The sequence below is a fragment of the Zingiber officinale genome, chromosome 1B (assembly GCF_018446385.1).
Source record: "Zingiber officinale cultivar Zhangliang chromosome 1B, Zo_v1.1, whole genome shotgun sequence".
NCBI lineage: Eukaryota > Viridiplantae > Streptophyta > Magnoliopsida > Zingiberales > Zingiberaceae > Zingiber > Zingiber officinale.
Genome location: NC_055986.1, coordinates 54,458,674 through 54,480,985, shown reverse-complemented (window position 1 = coordinate 54,480,985; position 22,312 = coordinate 54,458,674).

The window sequence follows — 22,312 nt, the reverse complement described above, 5'->3', positions numbered from 1 at the left end:
TCCAGGCTTTGGATTTAGTATTTTAGTTGTTGAGTTAGATTTTCTGTTTGTGACCTTGAGGAGCATGTTCGGACCATATGAAAACTAGTAATGTTCTATTTTTGTTGTTGTCGTGGCACTGGGTATGAGCAACAAATATAGTTCTAGATTTCCAGTAGCAATGTTTCCTTACTAGTTGCATTTTGGTCTTCCTTGTCGTGGTACAAGGCATGCAAAATAGTTGCATTTTGGGTTCCTTTTGGTTTCCTTGCCGTGGTACTGAACAGGAGAAGTTATGTGTGGCACTTTGGTTTTTTTTACTTCCTTGTCGTGGCACTGCAGATGGCTTCAACAAGTTCTAATTTTGAGTGGTTATGTGTAGCCTTCGGTTTCTTTTGTTTCCTTGCCGTGGCATTGAACATGAAGAAGGATTATTATTTTTGGTTCTTTTTAGTATGAGATAGTTCTATGTTTTTAGGTTGCTTGTGACCTTAAACAGATTTAGTTTTGGTGTAGAATTATTGAGCATGAACATTCTTGCTGTTGGTTTCGGTTGTGCTATACAATGAACAAGAACAGTCCATTAATCCTATACCAGTTTTAGAGCTTATAGTGCAGATTTTTGTTAGCTTAGTATGCAGAATTTTGATTAGCATAGTATGCAGAATTTTGTTAACAAAGTATGTAGAATTTTGATTAGCATAGTATGCAGTTTTTCTTTTGTTAAAGCTTCGAATGCGGATTTTTGTTTAAGCATTTCAATGTTAAAATTTGTTTAAACATTTCAGTTTTGAAAGAAACATTCTTTTATTAGAAGTATTAACAAGTATAAGTATTTTACTTGAGAAGGCTAGTACCCGACTTCCGAGGTTGTCGTTAAACAAATCCAGGTGATAGTTTCCGAGGTCTCGGCCCTGGTAAGACCGAGGTCTTTACCCTCATAGGACTGGTGGCTCGCTACCCCAGTTTCTATTAGGGAGCGCGCATTTGGTACTAAGCCTGGGCCCAAGAAAGAAAAGATTATTATTATTTTGAAGTATAAAAGTATAAGTTTTTAAACAAGTGAAATAAGCTTCACATGAGTTTAAAGTTCAGCAAGTTTAGTTTTTGATATGCTAGCATGTTGTTTAGATTTTCATACTGTTGTTAGATGAGCATGAGCAACTTTACATGTTTAGCATTTCAGTATGTTTGATTCCTCTATTATCAGATGAGCATATGTAGTATTTCTTTTGAGCATTCAGTTTCTAGATTTCTTTCAGCTTACATGCACATTCGAGTTTTGTGAGATAGATAGCGCTTACTAAGCAATTTTGCTTATAGTTGCATTTTCCTCTTACTGCAGATAAAGGAAAGGAAAAGCTATAGCAAAGGAAGGCGACAAGGAGGTGCGGATGGATGTGTGATGCCTGGACTATAGAAGCCTTGGGACTCAGTTTAGAAATTTATTAAGATTGCTGCGTATTTAGACTATTGAAATTGTTTATTTATGTTGATGATTTTATTATCAGAGTGACTTTATGTATTTAGAATTCTTTATTTTAATTGCCATGTACAATAGTTCCATTGTTTGAGTTGTAGTATTATTGCATGCATGTTCTGATTATTATATATGTTTTTAGCATGTATACATAGATTGATATGTTTTAGTTGGTATATATGCTGGAGTAGAATGTAGAGATAAGCAATTCATATTTCCGCTGTCACTAATTGCATGTCTAGAGAGTTTTATGTATTGATAATTACATGTGATCAACTCTAAATAAGTGTAGTTAGTAGTCCAGTAGCACTCCACCCTCACAGACTAGTAGTGAGGAGGGTGGGGTGTTACAATCTTTGTACAGTGGAATCGGTGCGATCCTCCTAGGACCAACCAACAAGCTCATGCACTAAGTTCAAAGAACTATAGAATCAAGGTAAGAAGTACCCGCCTTAAATGTAGACCGAGCTAAACAATCTCCACGTCGAAGTGCTCGTCCCGAATTACAGTCCTGTAAATCACATAATGTACAGTTTAACTAATTGCATATGACATTTACTAGATAAACTAAATCCCAAACCCAAATGACATGTCTACTTCCTCTAATCTTTCTAATCATTGAATCCATTAAATCTGAGAATTAATCTCATTCATAACCCATCACCACTTATCACAATAACAATCTAATGATTTTCTAATAATGCTCATGAAATTATTGAAATCAACCTACCAACTGATTAACCCAACTACCATAGAAAATCTGAAATCAAACCCCCCATCTATTCCATAATCACATTAGGTTAAACCAAAGATGAAACAATTCTAACTCACCCAAATTGATATCCCAGCCTACGCTTCACAGCCGCAGAAATTCGTTGCTAAAAATCTGGTAGTCGAAGTTACAACGAAGTTGCTGCCGGGAACAAAACCAGAGTTGCTGCTGGAAACCAAAAACACCACCTCTTGTAGACCTAACAACCCAAACTACGAATCCATTAATTAGCTTTCTAATCCCAAAACAAACCTAAAATTCAATAACCTTACCTCCAATTCCAAATGCCCCCAAATGGTGATACGCCACTGGAGAAAGGTGCTATCGGAAAGTGAAGCTACTGCTGCTGGACAAGATCAACAACCTCTCCCTGCCTCTCCAACAGCGATGGCATCAAAGCGATGGAAGAGGCAGTGGATCCAATCTAGGGCACAATGTCAACAAGGGCGGTGGCACACCGAGATCAAATCTAGGGTTTAGCTGGCCGATCGTGGACCTCGGCGTTGTGGTCGACGGTGGCGGCATCATCGGGTCGGCCTCACTCGAGTAGGTGCGGCGACATCGGGTAGAGACATGAGGCGGAGGCTAGGGCACGGCTCAGCCGATGTCACTAGGCGGCGTCGGGGTGTTGGGCAGAGACCACACTGAGGGGAAAGGAAGAGGGCAACGGCATGGATCGGGCGGAGATCGCTCGCGAAGGAGGCGAGAAGAGGAAGGGGGTTCGGGTGGCGGTGATGTCTAGGGTACGAGAAGAAGAGATGGCTCAGGAGTAGGTGGCGGCGGCAACGAAGAGGAGTTCGGCCGAATTTGGGGATCGGGAGGAAAAATCACAATAGGAGGAGAGCCGGCGGGGTGCGAGAAATTCACGAGAGGGAGAGGGCTCGGGGAAGAGGGACTTTTATAACTTAGGACTTAGGGATTTTTCAATTAAACCCTAGATAACTTCCTCAATCAACTCCCGCCTTCGGGTATTCCCAACAGGCCTTTCTCGGGCCCATGAACGCATCCCCTCTAAGTATGACATACAGGCTCCGAGTAAATCCTAGAAAATTTCTAAAAATTTCAATAAGATTATTTCCTCAAATAACCTTATTATTTAATTATTAATTGGTACCGTATTTTACATTAGGATTGTTACTTAAAGTCTTTACAAAGTATCACATGATAAGAGTATGAGACTCTTAGACACATGTAGGAGTAATTTGAATCCATAAGGTGAGTTAATATTATTTGGGCTAGATGTAACATAGTCAACCTAGTGGGGACAGAGACATAGACCATGTTCTAAACTAAGTGAGTATAAGACGAGTGAAAAGAATGAGACACGACTCACTATAGCTACTAAAGAGTTTAGAACTAGTTCTAGAATCAACTGTGATTTTCTGATTAATTGGGGATCATGATGTACTTCTAGGTGTCACTCATGATCGATCCATAATTAAATAGTTAATTATGGATGACCATGATAATCCAAGAACCTATTGTGTTACACACACTATGCATATCTAAAAGGCGTAAAAACAAGTTTGAGAATTTAATTTTCAGATCACGAGATAAGATGTTTGGTTGGACCAGACAAAGGACAAATATGGGAGATATTTTTTCATAATAAAAGCACGGATGAACCACATCTTTTATGGAAGAGTTAGACTCTATTTAATTTAATAATGAACCAAACTAAGAGGTCAATAGGTCGGATTTTGGTTAAAGAATTTTGGATTGGGTTTGCATATTTTAATCCAACTCATCAAGAGAACCTATATATTGATATATAAGGGAGAAATTAAAGAACCAATTCATCATTCATTGGTTTAGGTTTTTTTTAACCTAGCCTCTTTCCCCTCTCCCTCCTCTCTCTAACACTACCCTCCAAGAAGCCAAGGAAGGTTTTCTTCCTCAAGCTTCTTGGCTTTTTCTTTGTTCTCTTGGATCGCATCGCCTCCACACTTGGCTAGTATCAATTGGAGACAAACCTTGTTGATCACTGGAGTTTTCTTATAGAACTTGCTGTGGATACGAATAGAGGTGAGGTCTGTGGACATCTAATTTGATGTCCTTTTTCCTTTGCATCCATCTGTAAGATAGGCCCAGAATAATTATTATTCTTAAGTTTTTATTTTACAATTATGTCTACATGAGTTGTATCCTGCCTGCGTGTGGTGTGCATTTTGTAATAAAATAGTTTTATTATCATCTTTCTACTTCCACTGCATTTTTGTGAAACGTGTTAAGCACACATTGCGTTGGGCACCCTCCAAAAATGGTATCAGAACCCGGTCATACTTCAACATGATCTTAAAATAGTTTTATGAATTGTAGCAGTCATAGTTTTATTATTTTGGGTATTAGGGAAATATAAATTTGAAAATTATTTCCTGATCCCAGATTGGAATCCCACAAAATCATTAGTAATTGATCCACCAATCGATTGATATTTCTATCAATCGATTAAGCATCTAGGCCAATCGATTAGTAGTTCAAATTCACAAAATAAAACCTTCTCCCAATAAATTGACGAAAGCCCTCAATCGATTAAGAAGCCAAAAATCATGAACAGAGACTTCTAAATCAATTGGCTGATCGATAATCGATCTCAATAAATTGGTGAAAATCGTTAATCGATTAAGCTGCCAAAAATCATGTACAGAGGACTTCATAATTGATTACTGAATTGATTAAGCATCTTAATTGATTACTGAATTGATTAAGAGCTCTGATCTCGCGTACAAAGAGTTTCCTAATTGATTGCTTAATCAATTAAGCAACTTAATCGATCAATGAATCGATTAAGAGCTCTGTATTCATTAACAGAAGGTCTCATAATCGATTACCCAATCTATTAAGGCCTTGAATCGATTACCGAATTGATTAAGGGTACTTTTGATCAACAGTAAAGGCTGTAATTGATCATTGAATCGATTGGAAACTTCCCAATTGATTAGTAAGTTGTGCCAATCGATTAGTACAACTTGGATCAATCCTAAAATTCTAATTTTGAAAATTCCATAATCATTAAGGAAATTACAATTAGGGAAACTATTTTCTAATTAGATTTACTTAATTAAAATTATTTCCTTAAGATAAATATGTGGTTAGACTTGAAAATTTATTTCCTAATCTAAATTAAAGAATTTTGTTTATAGAAATCAAATCCTTAAACATATTTTATATCCAAATAAAAGTATGATAATTATAAATTTGCTAATGTCATGCCATATCCTATTTCATATAGATGCATTAATTAATTTTAATTTTATGCTATGATTAGATATAATTATGCATACATGCGTGATATCATGTTATCATATTTGTTATGCATATAATGTCATATAGATAGATTATATGCATGATGAAGATGAGACCTAAATCCCTTACAAAATATTAAAGCCTACACCTTTTGTCAATATGGTAAGAACTAGAGTTTGATTACTTATTTGAATTATTGTGCCAAAGCTAAGCTCATCCTGAAATTAAACATGTTTGAACCATTGAGATATGTTCATGATTAACAGGTTGGTTTTAACTTGAAGGGTTAATTTGTTGTGCCAAAGTCATGATCAACGTGGATAAAGATGAAGTTGGGTGACGTGTATTTGATGTATACTTGCTAATGTGTTAGCAACCCGATGTTTATGCAAATATCAATTGGTTGATAGTATAATGTGATAGTTGCATATACGAGATATGTAATTAGTATATTTGATACCTGCCACTATAGCTAAGTGTAACGACCCGCCTCCTACTCGCTAGGCTGCGAAGCCGATCGCTACATTATGCTGTGCTGGACTATTAATGCGGAATGAAAACTGGCTAATTTAAAATTTTACTGAACTAAATGCTGTAAAGTTTAACTTAGTGTTCTGGGTGTACCTAGGAGTTGTACACATGTTAGGGGAGGTGTTTACAACTAATAATAAACTTTGGATCGATCCACAGACCGATCTACTGATACTGGCATGGTAGGAAACTCCGGATCGTTCAACCGACCGATCCCTAAACTACACTGCAATCCTGTACGCTGCTGGATCGGTCTGCCGACCGATCCAGCTGGTCCCTGATCGGTCAATGAGACCGATCAGTGGCTTATTGATCGGTCTGCTGACCGATCAGTGAGCCATTTTTTTTTTCGCGACCCAACTCCTGATCGATCCACGGATCGATCAGGGAACGAACAGAAAGCTTCTGTTCGCAGAAACCAGGTCCCTGATCGGTCTACCGATCAGGGGTTTCTGATTTCATATCAGGCCCCTGATATCAGCACTGATGCGTGCCTAAGTCAATACACAACACTATAAAAGCTAAGAGAAATATTCTACTAGGTAATGGCTAACATACTAAACATGATTAAGGCATAGAATACTAATTCATGGCATGTAAGCATATGGAAACCAAAACTAACAAGGTTTTAAACTGTTCTCTTGCTAACTAACAGAAACATAAGATAACGCTTGCTATAAGTACTAATGCATACTGAACACGTTCTAATGCATAATAAAATAAAACTAGATCCCTAGGATCTTTATTCCAGTTCCTTCCACACACATCTTGATCTGCATTGACCTCCAGCCTCCACTGCTAGTCCATTTTCCTTTTACCTGTATCTGCAGTATAAGGAAAATAGTATCTGTAAGCTAAAAAGCTTAGTAAGAAACCATCTACCTTACTAAAACATGCATACGATGCAAATATGATTTTAAATCATGCTGTTTGAAAGGATATGCTAAGTATACTGAATAAACTAAACATGGCATGGCATATAAGCATACAATCATGGCATATCTAAAGCTGAACATGATATCAATCACATGGTATCAATGAAGAACTAAGTTGATACTAAAAACTAAGCTACTGCTAGGACTGTACTGAATTCACGAACTAATTTGTGAAGGGTTGAAAACCATATACATATAGTAAGTGAAAATACTAAACATGCTGCTGATGGGCCCTGGCAACTGTACGTGCTATGCTAGACCCGGGATTGCAAGTTCTGAATCTAGTAGGGTTTACTAGGTTAGCTAAACCTAGGGACGACTATGGGAGCCCAACCCAATGGATATCTAATCCAGTACAGTGCCACTGAAAAGTAAAATACTGAAATAGCTAATACTATTTTGCTGAATCTAGGTTATCTGAACCTAGAACTAGGTTGTCTGAACCTAGAGGCGACTGTGGAAGCCCACCCATTTGGACATCTAGTCTCGTAAAAGCTGAAATAAAAATTGATCATGCTAATTAACATGTTCTATGGCATTTAACTAAATGCCCACTGTATCATAAGGCTGTGCTAGGCATTTTGTCGAGCATTTGGCGCTCTCTAACTCTCCTCGCGATCAGGGAGACCACCTCTAGGCACCCAGCAGCGTCTAAACCCCTATCTACAGAGGATACACGTGCTCGGCCCATCTAGAGATGCTCACTAATCCCTAAATCTATGAGAAGAGTTAAAATACACACTATATGCTGACAAAATTCAATAAAACTAATCTAATGCATAAAAGAAAACATGCGAGAGCTACTTATACTGCAGGTGAGGGGTTTCTTACCTTGTGTGCTAGATTTCTTACAAATCTAATCGTTAGAAATTCCGGTGGAGACGACTTCTCGACGATTCGCTCGCGTCCACGTGCTCTACTCGCGGAGGGGAACGTCCTTGTGCTGAAATCATCGCCGGAAAGTGACCTTGGGACCCTAGGGATGGAACCCTGGTTCTTCCCTTATTGTGGCGCCGAGAGAAGGAGAGGGGAGAGGGGTTGGCGTCGGCGTGAGGGTTTTGGAGAGGGGTTGCCGAACCAAGTTCTAAAAAATAAACCAAACCCCAACTTAAATTTCCTATTTATACTAAGTAATTAATTCGGCCAAACCAATTATAAATATAATTGATTCCCTTTCCTTTCATCACGGCCCTGCTGGGTTCACCGGTTACTAAGGCTAACTAAAGGTTTAGCGGACCCAAGAGGTCCCGGGTTCAATTCCCGCTTAAGCCATTTTACTTTTCTAATAATTTTTGCTACTTCCGCTACTCGAAAAATTCCGGAAAAATATCTAATAATTCCAGAAAAATCATAGAATATTCCTAAAATAGTTTTGAGAATTTTCGGACGTTACAATCCCCCATACCTTATAAAAAGTTCATCCTCGAACTTAGAATAATTCTGGGTACTTCTGTCTCATGCTGGCTTCTGTCTCCCAAGTTGCCTCTTCTGCTGTGTGACTGTGCCAAATGACTTTGACTAATGGTACTTCCTTGTTCCGTAATTTCTTAACTGCTCGGTCTATTATCTGAATAGGCCGACTATCATAGCTGAGGTCTTCGCGGATCTGTACCGACTGGGGCTCAATCACCTGGGTGGCATCTGGGGTATGCTTCTTCAGCATAGAGACATGAAATACGTTGTGGACGGTGACATTTCCCGGGTAGCTCTAGCTCATATGCTACCTTGCCCACTCTTCTGGCGATAAGGTATGGTCCCACATATCGGGACTAAGTTTGCCCTTCTTCCCAAAACGCATCACTCCTTCATGGGAGCTACTCGAGGAACACCGTATCCCGATCGAAAACTCTAAGGGTCTGCTGTATCGATAGCTTTTCTAGCGACTACAGTTGTCTCTATCCTCTGGCGGATCTGCTGTATAGCTGCTGTGGTATCTGCTACTAGATCTGTCTGAAGTTCTAGTTCTTTCTGTTCACCACTCTCATACCAGCAGATTGGAGATCTACACCTCCGCCCATAGAGAGCCTCGTAAGGTGCCATGCCGATAGTGGCCTGATAGCTGTTGTTGTATGCAAATTCTGCTAAGCTCAGATATTTGCACCAACTTCCCTTGAAGTCTAGGGCACACGCTCGGAGCATATCTTCGAGTACCTGATTCACTCGCTCCGTCTAACCATCTGTCTGAGGATGGAATGCTGTGCTGAACTTTAACTTAGTGCCCAACGCTGACTGTACACACTCCCAGAAGTGTGATGTGAATCTGCTGTCTCTGTCTAAAATGATGGTTCATGGGACTCCATGTAGTCTGACGATCTCCTGGAGATACAACTGAGCTAGCTTCTCCATGGAGTAGGATATCTTGATAGCTAAGAAGTGGGCTGATTTAGTCAACCTGTCGACTATTACCCAGATGGCGTCAAAACCATTCGTGGTTCTGGGCAGTCCCACTATGAAATCCATAGAGATATCCTCCCACTTCCATTCTGAAATCTGTATAGGCTGCAGGACTCCTCCTGGTCGCTGATATTCTTCCTTGACCCTCTGACAGGTGAGGCAGATGCTAACATATCTGGCGATGTCTCGCTTCATCCCGGGCCACCAAAAATGGTTCTTCAGGTCTTGATACATTTTGGTGGAACCTGGATGCATCGCATAGGGAGTCTTGTGAGCCTCATCTAAAATCTGTCTCCGTAGCTCCTCCTGATCTGGAACACAGAGTCTGTCACCAAAATACAACACCCCGCTATCGGACACTCTGAATTCTCTACTTTCTGATTCTGCTAGCCCTTGCTTGATTTTCTGAATTTCAGGGTCCTGCTCCTGAGCTGACTGAATATCACCAAGCAAGGTAGACTCTAAGGTCATAGTAGAGAGCTGTCCAACGATGAGTTCGAGACCGAAATCTATGATCTCCTTCTGTAGGGGCGGTGACATGGCTGTAAGAGATAACAAGGTAGCACTGGATTTTCTGCTAAGTGCGTCGGCTACCTTATTGGCTTTCCCTGGATGGTAGAGGATGTCTATATCGTAGTCTTTGACCAGCTCAAGCCATCTGCGCTGTCGCATGTTCAGATCCTTCTGAGTGAAGAAGTACTTCAGACTCTGATGATCTGTATACACTCTGCACTGAGCTCCATATAAGTAATGTCTCCAAATTTTGAGAGCGAACACTACTGCTGCAAGCTCAAGGTCATGAGTAGGGTAATTCTTCTCATAATCCTTGAGTTGTCTGGAGGCATAGGCGATCACCTTGCCTTTTGCATCAGTACTGCTCTTAGTCCCAACTTAGAGGCATCACTATAGATGTCAAAGCTGCTGGTGTTGTCTGGTAGAGCCAAAATGGGAGCACTGGTCAATCTCCTTTTTAGCTCGCTGAAGCTGTTCTCACTGAAATTTCCTGTTCTTTCTGGTAAGAGCTGTCAGTGGGGAGGCTATCCTGGAGAAGTCCTCTACAAACTTTCTGTAATATCCTGCTAATCCCAGAAAGCTCCTGATTTCGCTGGCGTTCTTAGGTCTCTTCCAGTTACTTACTGCTTCTATCTTGCTGGGATCTACCATAATACCATCCTTTGAGATGATGTGACCCAGGAAGGACACCTGATCTAGCCAAAATTCACATTTCGTGAACTTGGCGTATAGCTGGTTCTGCTGAAGGGTCTGCAATACTAGTTTCAGGTGCTCTGAGTGTTCTTCCTGAGTTCCTGAATAGATAAGAATGTCATCGATAAACACAATAACAAACTTATCTAAATACTCCCTGAATACTCTGTTCATGAGATCCATGAATGTAGCTAGAGCATTGGTCACGCCAAAGGGCATGACTACGAACTCGTAGTGTCCGTATCTGGTTCTGAATGCTGTCTTGGGTATATCCCCTTCTTTAACCTTCACCTGATGATAACCTGATCTGAGATCTATCTTAGAGAACACTGCTGCTCCCTTCAGCTGGTCGAACAGGTCATCGATTCTGGGAAGGGGATACCTGTTCTTGATCGTGACTTGGTTCAGTGATCTGTAGTCTATGCACAGTCGCATGCTTCCATCCTTCTTCTTCACGAACAATACAGGCGCTCCCCATGGTGAATGACTCGGGCGTATGAAACCCTTGTCAAGCAGCTCCTGTAGTTGCTCCTGAAGTTCCTTCAGTTCTGCTGGAGCCATGCGATAAGGCGCTTTGGAGATAGGGTTTGTACCGGGAATGAGCTCTATCTCAAAGTCAATCTCCCTGTCTGGTGCTAAGCCTGGTAACTCTTCAGGGAAGACTGCTGGGTAGTCACATACGACTCGAACCTCTGCTAGCTGTTGGTTCTTGTCCTGGCTGGCGTTGACTACGTGTGCTAGGAATCCTGTACATCCTGAATCCAGTAGCTTCTGTGCTTTCATAGCTGAGAGAAACTTCTTGGCCTTTCTCTTTGGTTCTCCGCTGTATTCAAATTGCACTGCCGCTTCAGGTTGGAAGATGACTTTCTGTTTACGGCACTCTATGGTAGCACCGTATCTGATCAGAAAGTCCATTCCAAAGATAACGTCATAGTCAGTCATCTCTAGCACTATCAGATCACAAAAGAGCTCTCTGTCTGCTATAATGACCGGCACTGCTCTGAGCCAGTGCGTGGATGCCATGATCTCTCCTGAAGGTAGTGCCGTCAAAAACTGACCACTGAGTACCTCTGAGGGTATTTCTAATTTTTCGGAGAACATCCTGGCTATATATGAATGGGTTGCCCCAGTATCAAATAGAACAGTAGCACTATACTGTAAAATGCTAATCTGACCTGTGACAACTGTCGAGGCATTAGCTACGTCCTCTCTGGTGAGTGAGTAGATCCTCGCATTCGCCGTAGCTGGAGGGGCTTCTAATCTGCCCTGGCTGATAAGTGGACCTTCTAGAGCGGCCTGCATCTGATATAACTGAGCTGGCTGGCCTGTATACTGAATCTACTGTGGCTGAGGAAGACCGGTCTTGTTTAGGCATTGCTTGGCCATGTGCCCTTCTTGTCCACATTCAAAGCATCCTCGTGTGCCCTTGCGACAAACCCCTGGGTGGAATTTCCAACAAGTAGCACACTTTGGATAACTGGGTCGCTTGCTAGATGGTTCTCCTTTTGGGTCACTCCCTGATTTGCGCTTGCTGTTGGAGTTCCCTTTCCAGTTAGAGCTGTGACCTTGCTGTTTTTGAGTGTGAGAGTTTCCTTGGCCTTTGGACTCTGAGGAGACTTGCTTCTGCTGGTAATGCTCTGTGGTCAAGGCACTGCTCACTAACTCCTCTGTGGTTTGTGGCCTATGTATGCCACCAGCCACGTTCACTGCTATCTCTGGCCTCAGCATCTTGAGCATCAACCGGATTCGTTCCTTCTCTGTGCTGACTAGCTCTGGGCATAGACGAGCCAACCTGTTGAATTTCTTCACGGCTTCCTCAACTGAAAGGTTGCCCTGATGAAACTCAGTGAACTCGTCGTAGTGGCGGTTTGTAACCCGTATGTGAAAGAACTCCTCGAAGAATTCCTTCTCGAAGTCAGCCCATAACATCTGGTTCACTGGGCGCTTCGTTCTGATTCTTTCCCACCACATGCGTGCGTCTCCTGTCAGGCAGAAGGAGGCACACTTCACCTTCTCGTGTTCTGGCCAGTCCAGAAGCTCCATCGTGCTCTCCAGTGTTTTGAACCAGGCTTGTGCATCCCATGGTTCACTAGTGCCTGAGAAGCTCTCTGGCTTGACTCGCTGTCACTGGATCAGATAGGCTTCCTTTCTTGGCTCAGCTGCTGGGACTGCTTGTGCTGGTGCTGTGGGCTGAGTTGGTGGAACCTCTAAGACTTCTGGAGTCGTCAGGTTCGGTTCCGGGGTGACTGTGGGGGTACTCTGCTGATTAGCCTTTAAGGTGGCTATTTCCTGTCGCTGTTCAGCTAGCTGCTGTTGTAACTGAGCCACTAATGCTGTAAGGTCGGGACTTTAGTTAATGACTTAGCAAAAGGATTTTAGTTAATGGATTAGCAAAAGGATTTGCAAGCATAGCACATTTAGGGATATACTCAGGAATTATCTTTTTCTTGTCTATAATATCCCTTACAAAATTATATTTTATTTCTATTGCTGGCCCTTTCTATAATATTTGGAATCCTTAGAAAAAATTATAGCAGCTTGATTATTTTAGTATACTGTAATATGACTCCCACTGTCCTCAGGAATATTTAGATGTTTTAGGAACCTTCTTAAGCAGACAGCTTCTTACACAGCCACTGCGCAACCTACATAGTCAACTTCCATTGTCGACAGAGCTACATAAGCCAGTTTCTTACTGTTCCATGAGATGACACCTCCATTTAGCAAGAAGGTATAGCTATATGTGGATTTTTTATTAACAAGGTCTCCCACCCAACCTACATCTATGTAGCTCCTCAGGCTCATATTTGATTCTTGGAAACAGAGACAATAATCCGTTGTTCCTTTGAGATATTTGAATATCCTTTTTCACCACTTTCCAGTGTCTCAATCTTGGATTTGACTGGAAATGACTAATTAGCCAACATCATAGCTTATATTAGGATGAGTACACAATATAGTGTACATTAAACTACCAATGACACTGACATATGATTTTATTTCTTCATTTCAGCTATTGCTTCAAAAGTCTTGGATACATACTTTTGCTCAGAACAGTACCTTTCTCTACATGTGTTTGTTCAATGTTACAATCAGACATATTGAAGTGTTGTAGCATCTTAGTGATATAAGTCTCTTGAGACAAACCCAAAAGTATTTTTGATTAATCTCTTATGATCTTTACTCCTAAGATATACTCAGCTTCTCTTATATATATTATATCAAATTGTGATGAAAGCCACAATTTAACTTCTCTCACACACTTTGTCACTACCAACTATTAACATATCATCAATATATAATGATAAGATGATAAACTTTTTCTTTCTTTTCTTAGGTAAACACAATGATCCTCATTAATCATTTCAAAATTATAAGATAAAATGACTTCATTAAATCTTATATTTCATTGTCTTGATACTTTCTTTAATCAATATATAGACTTCTTAAGTCTATATACTCTATTCTCTTGGCCTTCAACAATATAACCTTCTGGCTGTGATATATAGATTTCCTTGTCAATATACTATTAAGAAAAGCTATTTTTATATTCATCTGATGTAATTCCATGTCAAAATGTGCTACTATAGTTATAATGACATATATTGACACAAACATCACAACTGAAGAGAATATCTCTTCAAAATTACTACCCTCCATTTAGGTATATCCTTTTACAATTAATCGAGCTTTATATCGATTAATCGATCCATATGTTTTTCCCTTAATTTTAAGAATCCACTTATTCCCAATAGCCTTTTAGCCCGGAGGAAGATTGACTAAATCGTAAATTTGTTTCTTTCTCATAGACTCTATTTCCTCATACATTGTAATTTTCTATTCTTTCCTAACTAAGTATTTCAAAGCTTCCTCAAACATTCAAGGTTCCTTATCATCAATTGGGAGAATCATCAATGCCTTATAATCAATATCAAACCCTCTTTGAGAAATAATCTAACAACTACTTCATAAGTTAGACTGTTGAGAAACTGACTCATTCATTGGCAAATCACTCTCAGTAAGTTTACTTTCAGACACCTCTTGTGACACCTAATTTGTTGATAAAGGAACATTAGCCTCCTCTATCGCAAATAGAGGAATTATCTTATCAACTTCACCTCTTGTTGGGAATTCAGTTTCGAGAAAAGTAGTATCTTATAACTCTATTTCGGAGATGGTTCCATTTGTTACTCACCAATAAAGATAGTTAACCCCCAAGGTCGCAGATTACTCAAATCTGATTTTTTACCTGTCTAATATTTATATGGAGTAGATGGAACATATTTAGAAGGTATTCGATTAAGTATATAGGTTGCAACTAATAATGCATCTCCCTAATAGGAAATTGGCAAATTAGCTTGAGTCATCATAGACCTAACCATACTAGAAGAGTTCAATTTTTTATTTTTGCAATCTCATTTTGCTGTGGAGTCCTAGAGATAGTTAGCTGTCTAATAATCACTTTCTTATTACATATGATCTTGAAATAATCAGATAATTATTCATCTCCATGGTTTGTGTGTAAAGTTTTAACCTTACATTCCAATTGATTCTCAATTTCATTCAAATAACGATTGAAGCAATCTAATGCTTCAGACTTATGAGAGATCAAATACACATGACCAAAAATGTAAAGTCATTAATAAAGGTAATAAAATAAGAACTTCTATTTTTATCCTTCACAGTCATTAGACTACAAATATCTGAATGAATTAATTACAATGGTAATTCATCTCTAATAGTCGTACCAAATAGTTTCATAGTTGTTTTTCAAATAAGACAATGTTCACATATAGACAAGTTAACTTTAGCATGAGTACTAAGCAAACCCTCTTTAGCTAATCTATTCATTCATTCTTATCCTATATGTCCTAATCTAGCATGCCAAATTTCATCATTTACATTAGCATTGCTATAAGAGCAATGTTTGAAAAACACTTATTATTTTCATAATTAATAATTGGTTCTACATTAAAAACTATAAGACCATTTGATACATAGTCATGTCTTATTAATACAGAGTTAATACTTAGTTTCATACAACAACTATAAAAGTTTATACAATAATCCAAATTAAGAAGACTAGTAACAAAAATCAGATTCCCTCAGATCTTAGGAGCATACAAGACATCATATAGAAACAAGATATGTCCACCACCTAGTTTGAGTTTGTAAGTGTTAACTCTTTTGACTTCAATTCTTGCATTATTTCCTACATATATCCACTTGTTGTCAATTAGTACCCGACTATACTCTACGTATGTAGCTCGTTCACAAGCTACATGGTTCTTTACTCCTAAATTTATAATCCACAAAGGATAAGAATCATCAAATAACACTGAACTAGCAACATAATACTCATAGAAACAAGATAAACATATATCTACCTTTTTTGGCTCACTACACTCCTGAGCAATGTGACCCTTTTTGCCATCATTATAGCAAGTCAGCTTGCTTTTAGGTTTGTTTGCATACTTCTTTCCTTTCTTCTTTATTGAACTTTGTCTAACAGCAACACCAACTTCTTTTCCCTTTCCCTTTCCTTTCTTAAACCATCTTTTCTTATTCTTAGATCTAGAACCTTCAGCTACAAACGCTTGTTTAGAAATCCTTACGGATTCTATTCTCTCCGCCTCTAGTTCAACATAGCATGAGGCATTAGTGAAAGTCTTGATACTTTCACTGTGAGTCAGATTTTATTTCATCATTTCCTAAGAATCAGGAAGGGAACAGATTACTTTCTGAACTTGTTGTTCATCAGTCAACTCATATGATCGGCAACCTTTAAGTACCGAATAATATTTTTCATTTCTCTCAAATACTAGGCCATGGAAACATTCGATGCTTTTTACAATTGTTAAACTTGATTGTCAGCTGACGAAGTTGCTTAGACTTACTGCACTATGCTTTTCTCTGAGGGCTACCCAGACAGCATGAGTCAATGGTAATGACTTATATTCAAATACTAGGTTGTTTACCATTAAACTAATCAATATCCCCTTAGTTTTCGGCTCCTTTTTCTTCCATGTCTTATAGGCATCAAGATCATGTCTATGCTATAGAACCATCAGTAGGTTCATCCATAAACTGATTTACATCCTCTAGAACTTCTTGTTCTACAAGAACATATTGTATCTTAAGGTATCATATTTTATAGTTATCCTCATATAGTTTCGGTCCCTTATTGAGTTCAGCTATGATGTTTTTAGTAGCTATGATCAAACATAAATAAAAACATTATTTAACAATTCAGTGTATTTTATATGTATATAATTTATGATTAACTTAATGTTAATTTGAGTAGTGGCAACTTCATTTCCACTCATCTTGTATGATTCAATCTTACTAATATTGATCAATTTTATTATACATATCACATCAAAATGAATTAATCATTAAGTAAATAAATCATGAAATGAACCCATCATTTAAATAAACTAATCATTTTATAAGATTGTTTAACACATAACATTTCTTTTTTAGATTGTTAACACATAACATAACATTTCATAAAGTAATACTGTTTATACATAACAACAGTTTTTACTATATGATTTTATTAAATTTAATGGGCTAATACTATTCGTACATAATGACAATAACAACAACAATACTCTAATAAAATAGATAAGCTAACACCACTCCTAAAAAAACACTAGTGCAGTGATTAGTACCATCATGTTCATCCCGGACTCATTTAGAGTAATCTCAAGTGGACCAGCCTTAGGATTCTCCATTTGATCTATAGTTGAATCTTCTTTTGGATCCTCAAATTTTTCAGGATCCTCCTCAAACTATTCTGGATCCTCCTCATACTATTTAGGGTTTTCCTCAGACTCTTCAAGATCCTTCTAAGACTTTTTAGGATCCTCTTTTGGGTACTCATGGTGAAGTAACTGTTGGATGCTACTTGGAATACCATTCTGTTTCCCTTGTACAAAAATTTGTACAAACACAGAACTTTTCCTAGCAACTCATGCACTCTTCAGAAGTTAAACTTAGATTAGAAACGAAATTTAACATTTTTACTCCAAGTTCCTTCTTCAAAGTTAAACTTAGATTGGAAATGAAACTTCACATTTTTACTCCAAGTTCAACCCTTGTGTGCTTCATAAGTTAAACCATATTACAGAAGTTGATTAAATATCTATTTCAAGGATTGGCTTCCAGGTCGTTGGCGAGTCATTAGGCCTTCTTGGTTATGGGATCATCCACCACTTCCTAGACAAAGTCTTTCAAAGAAATTGAATATTTAAACTTCTCACGATAACCTTAGGTTTAACTACAGAGACCTCAATCAAAGCACAAGATCGAAACACAAAATCGAAGCACAAAAATGAAAACACAAAATCGCTAACCTCTTGTGTTGGTATTTCAGGATCCATACAAAGAAAAACTAAACTAGTTCACCGCGAAAATAATTAACTAGTTATACCTTTCTTTGCAGCTAAAGACCTCTTGATCTTGTACTGTATTCCTCTCCTCCTCTTGGACGTCGTGTGGGCGATGATCTACCAAGATGAAATCCACCCGAACCTTCTTCTTTGCCTACAAGTTTCGGCTACCCAAAGAATGCCAAAATAAGAAACTTCCTTCTCTTCTTCTTCCCTTCCAAGCAAACCGCCCACAAGAAGATGGAGCTTGATGTGCCACCGGCCTTAAGAGAAGAAAACAAAGGGAGAAGAGAAAAGAGAAGGGACAGCCACCAAGGAAGAGAGAAGAGGGAACTTTTTGTTGTGTCTCACCACAAGGCACCATCTACCTCTCTTTTATAATCCTTGGTGAATGCTAAAAAGGAAAGTTTTAACCATAATTAAAACTTCCTTTTAATTCCAATCATGGCAAAAAATGAAATTTTAATAATAATTAAAATCTCTCTCTTTTAAATTTCCTATTGTGATGGCTAAGGAACGTTTAAAAATTAAACTTCTCTTCTAAATCATGGTTACAAATAAGGAAAGTTTTATCAAAATTAAAATCTCTCTTTTTAAACCAATATAGATGGCAACAAAAAAGGAAAGATTTTAAATTTTAAAACTCTCTTTTAAAACTATGTGGATGGCTTCAAAAAGGAAAAGATTTTAAAATTAAAATATCTCTTTTAATCCTTTGTAGATTGCTATAAAAGGAAAGATTTTAACAAAAATTAAAATCTCTTTTATTTCTTTAGCGGTCGGCCCCTTGCTTGGTCACCAAGCAAGGCTTGGCCGGCCACATCTTGGACACCAAGATGGACTTAGCCGGCCCCTTACTTGGGCACCAAGCAAGGATGTGGTCGACTCCTAGCTTGGATAAGAAGCTGGGCTTTGAGTGGATAAAAAGGCTTTTAATAAGAGGCTACAACAGGGACCTAGAGGAAAAATTGGTTTTGGCCTCCTGATGGACTTGAGCTTCCTGTGTTCGACCCGAACACCCAACTTAATTTCATCAATAATAACTCATACCACTAAAGAGTCATTATTGAACTACCATACCAATCCCATATTACATTATGGACTCCTTCTTATCATGAGTGCATTAGTCTCCCTGTGTTTAAGATATCGAATGTCCATTAATTAAATGAGTTACTGACAACTCACTTAATTAATATCTAGCTCCAAGAGTAGTACCACTCAATTTCATTATCATGTTGGACTATGTCCACCTGCAGGGTTTACATGATAATCCTTATGAGCTCCTTAAGGGGATACCATCACCCTAGATAATTAGGACATAGTTTCATTTTATAATCAACAACACACCATATAAATAATATTATTTTTCAACTTATCAGACCTATTGATTTAATGAATAAATGTCACCCATTGATAAATTAATGAAATAAATACTAAGTATATGTGCTTGTTGTTGGTCCCTTTGGAGGCCGGCAAGAGGGGAGGGGTGAATTATCCTAAAAAAGTAAATCTAACCTTTCTCAGATTTTCAACTTAATAATAAAACTTGTAACTTTAAATAAATGAGACTAATTAAAAATAAACTCAGACACAGAGGGTTTACTTGGTTTGCAATCAGAGGATTGCTAATCCAAGGATAGGATGACGCACTATCTGATGATCTTCTCTAGGCGGAGTAGCCTCTTATAGCGTTGACAGCACAAAAGAATAGTAAAACACAGAGAAAATGGATTACAAGTTGATTCAAATAACTGTACAGATTAGTGCTATATTTATAGCACTGGTCGGGGCGCCCCGAAGGGTTCCGGGCACCTTGGGGGGGGATAAAATTTTATCCCCCAACGTTCAGATCGAGTTTGACTTGATCCGGTCAAAAACTTCGGTCCGGGCGCCCAGAGCCCTAAGATCAACAAAAGTTGACTTTCTTCATCTGGGACCACTGCTCCGGTTCAGATCGTCTTGGTCCGGGTCTTCAACTCCGGCTCCACTAGCTTGGGTGATCTTGGCCATCCGAAATAGGGCTCACCCGAACCCAAGTTCCGGCCTTCTTCTCGAGCAGCCTTCCTTCCCGGTTTCTCATCCCTCAAATGTCACGTACGTTCTTCTCATCCACCGGTGTACTCTTCCACGTTCACCTCGTCCCTCAGACACACCGAGCTCGTCAGCTCTCTCCCCGTGTCGTCCTTCTCGCTAGCCGCGTCTTCCGCTCGACTTCATGTGTTCCTAAGCTCCTGCACACTTAGACACAAGGGTTAAACAAAACATGACCTAACTTAACTTGTTTGATCACATCAAAACACCTTGGGGTTCTAACAATCTCCCCCTTTTTGATGTGAGCAACCCAAGTTAAGATAGGGTAAACAAATACAATAAAAACAATTGATTTTGCAAATAAGTCCAAAAAATATTTTTAGTTTATTTTTATTCCACCTCCCCCTAGACTTAACATTCTTCTCTCCCTTTGATCACATAAAAAATGGGGTTCTTTTTAACAAGTCTAAGGTAAATTCTAACTTAAAAAAAAAATTAAGTGTAAAAAAAATTTAAGTTAGAAAATTTCTAGGTAATCAAAATTTTAAGTTTAAAAGAAAATTTTCATAAGTGAAAATTTTCTAAGGCAAATTGCAATAAAAAAATTTTCAAAGTTTTTGAAAACATAATTAAAAAAAAATTCAATTTAAGTTAAAAAAAAATTCTAAGCAAAAACTTAACGATAATTTTTATGCAATGGAATAAGTAACTTTTAAAATTTCTAAGTTAAAAACATAGGGAAAAAATTTCTAATTTCCAAAAATAATAATTTTCTAATTTTTTTTTCAAACATGAATATTTTTGAAAATATTTTCTAAAATAAATTGAATAACCCTTTAAAGCTTTTTTTTAATGCTTTTTCAGTTAGTTAATTAAACTCTTATTTCGATACTTGGCTTCTAGTTAGTGGCGAGGCACTAGGTATTCTTGGTTATTGGAACAACAACGACTTTCTAGACAAAGCTGCATAAAGAAATTACATGCTTAATTTCCTTGCTGAAAATGCTAAGTCTAATTTTAATTTTTTTTTAAATTAAACAAATTTTGGAACCCAATAGAGGTTCCTTCCTACAGGGTTAATTAAATATTTTCTAGGTATATAGGTTTTTGATATTTTTCTGATTTGACTTTGATGAAACCTATAGTACCAATTTAAACCTCTATAATTTCTAAAAGTAGAAATATTTGAGCAGGTAGAGTTTTTCAATTTTTCAATTTCTTCTATTAATTTTTCATTTTCAAGTTTTATCATATCAAAATCCTCTAATAGACATGATTTTGCTAAAGTTCTTTTTATTTTTAAGTTTTCATTTTTCAATTCAGTATTTTTACCTTTTAATTTGTAAATGGACTTAGCCATAGCCTTAATACCGAAATAAAGCTTATCAGGAGGTAAGAGATATACCTCACTTATCATATCAGACTTGAAGCCTGATTCTCCCCCTACTTCGCTGCATTCATCTGAGGTCGCTCCCCCTTCATCGATGCTGGGTTTTGATGTACTTTGCCCTTCATAGCTTGCCATCAGTGCTATCCCGATATATTCTTGAATCTCAGAATCAGATGATGAACTATCGTCCCAAGTTGCTTTTAGATTCTTATGCTTCTTGGGTATCTTGACTTTGTCCTTCTTTAGTTCTGGACAGTCTTCTTTTAAGTGTCCTTCCTTTTGACACTGGTAGCAATGCATCCTTCTTCTATTTCTTAAATTCTTTTTATTTTGCATTTCTTTAAATTTATTAGATCTAAAAAACTTGTTAAAATTTCTTACTATATATGCTTTCTGATCCTCCTCTGAATTTGACTCGGGTTCATCCTTCTTGGTTGCGTTTAGTGCGATCATCTGGCTTGATTCCTTTGTTGTCCTTGCACACCTGGTTTCATGTAATTCAAGAGTAGAGAACAATTCTTCTAAAGTACTTACCTCCAGGTCTTTTGAAATATAGTAGGCATCGACGATTGATGTCCATTCTGGAGTTCTAGGAAACGCATTGAGTGCGTAGCATATGGTGTCCTGGTTTGTTACTGTTTCACCGAGGTTCTCGAGACCAGTAATCAATTCCTTTACCTTCGCGTGTAGATCGGCTACCTTTTCACCTTTTTCCAGACGGATGTTCGTCAGTCTGTTCCAGAGGATGTCTCTTCTTGCTAGCTTGGCTTCGGATGTTCCTTCGTGGAGCTTCAGGAACTTCTCCCAGAGTTCTTTGGATGACAAGTAGCTTTCGATGCGGTTGACTTCTTGAGGCGGCAACACGCTCAATAGGTGATATTCCACACGGTTGTTCGCTACGGAATCATTCTGCTCCTTCTTTGTCCACTGACTCTCTTCTTTTTCTTCTCCATT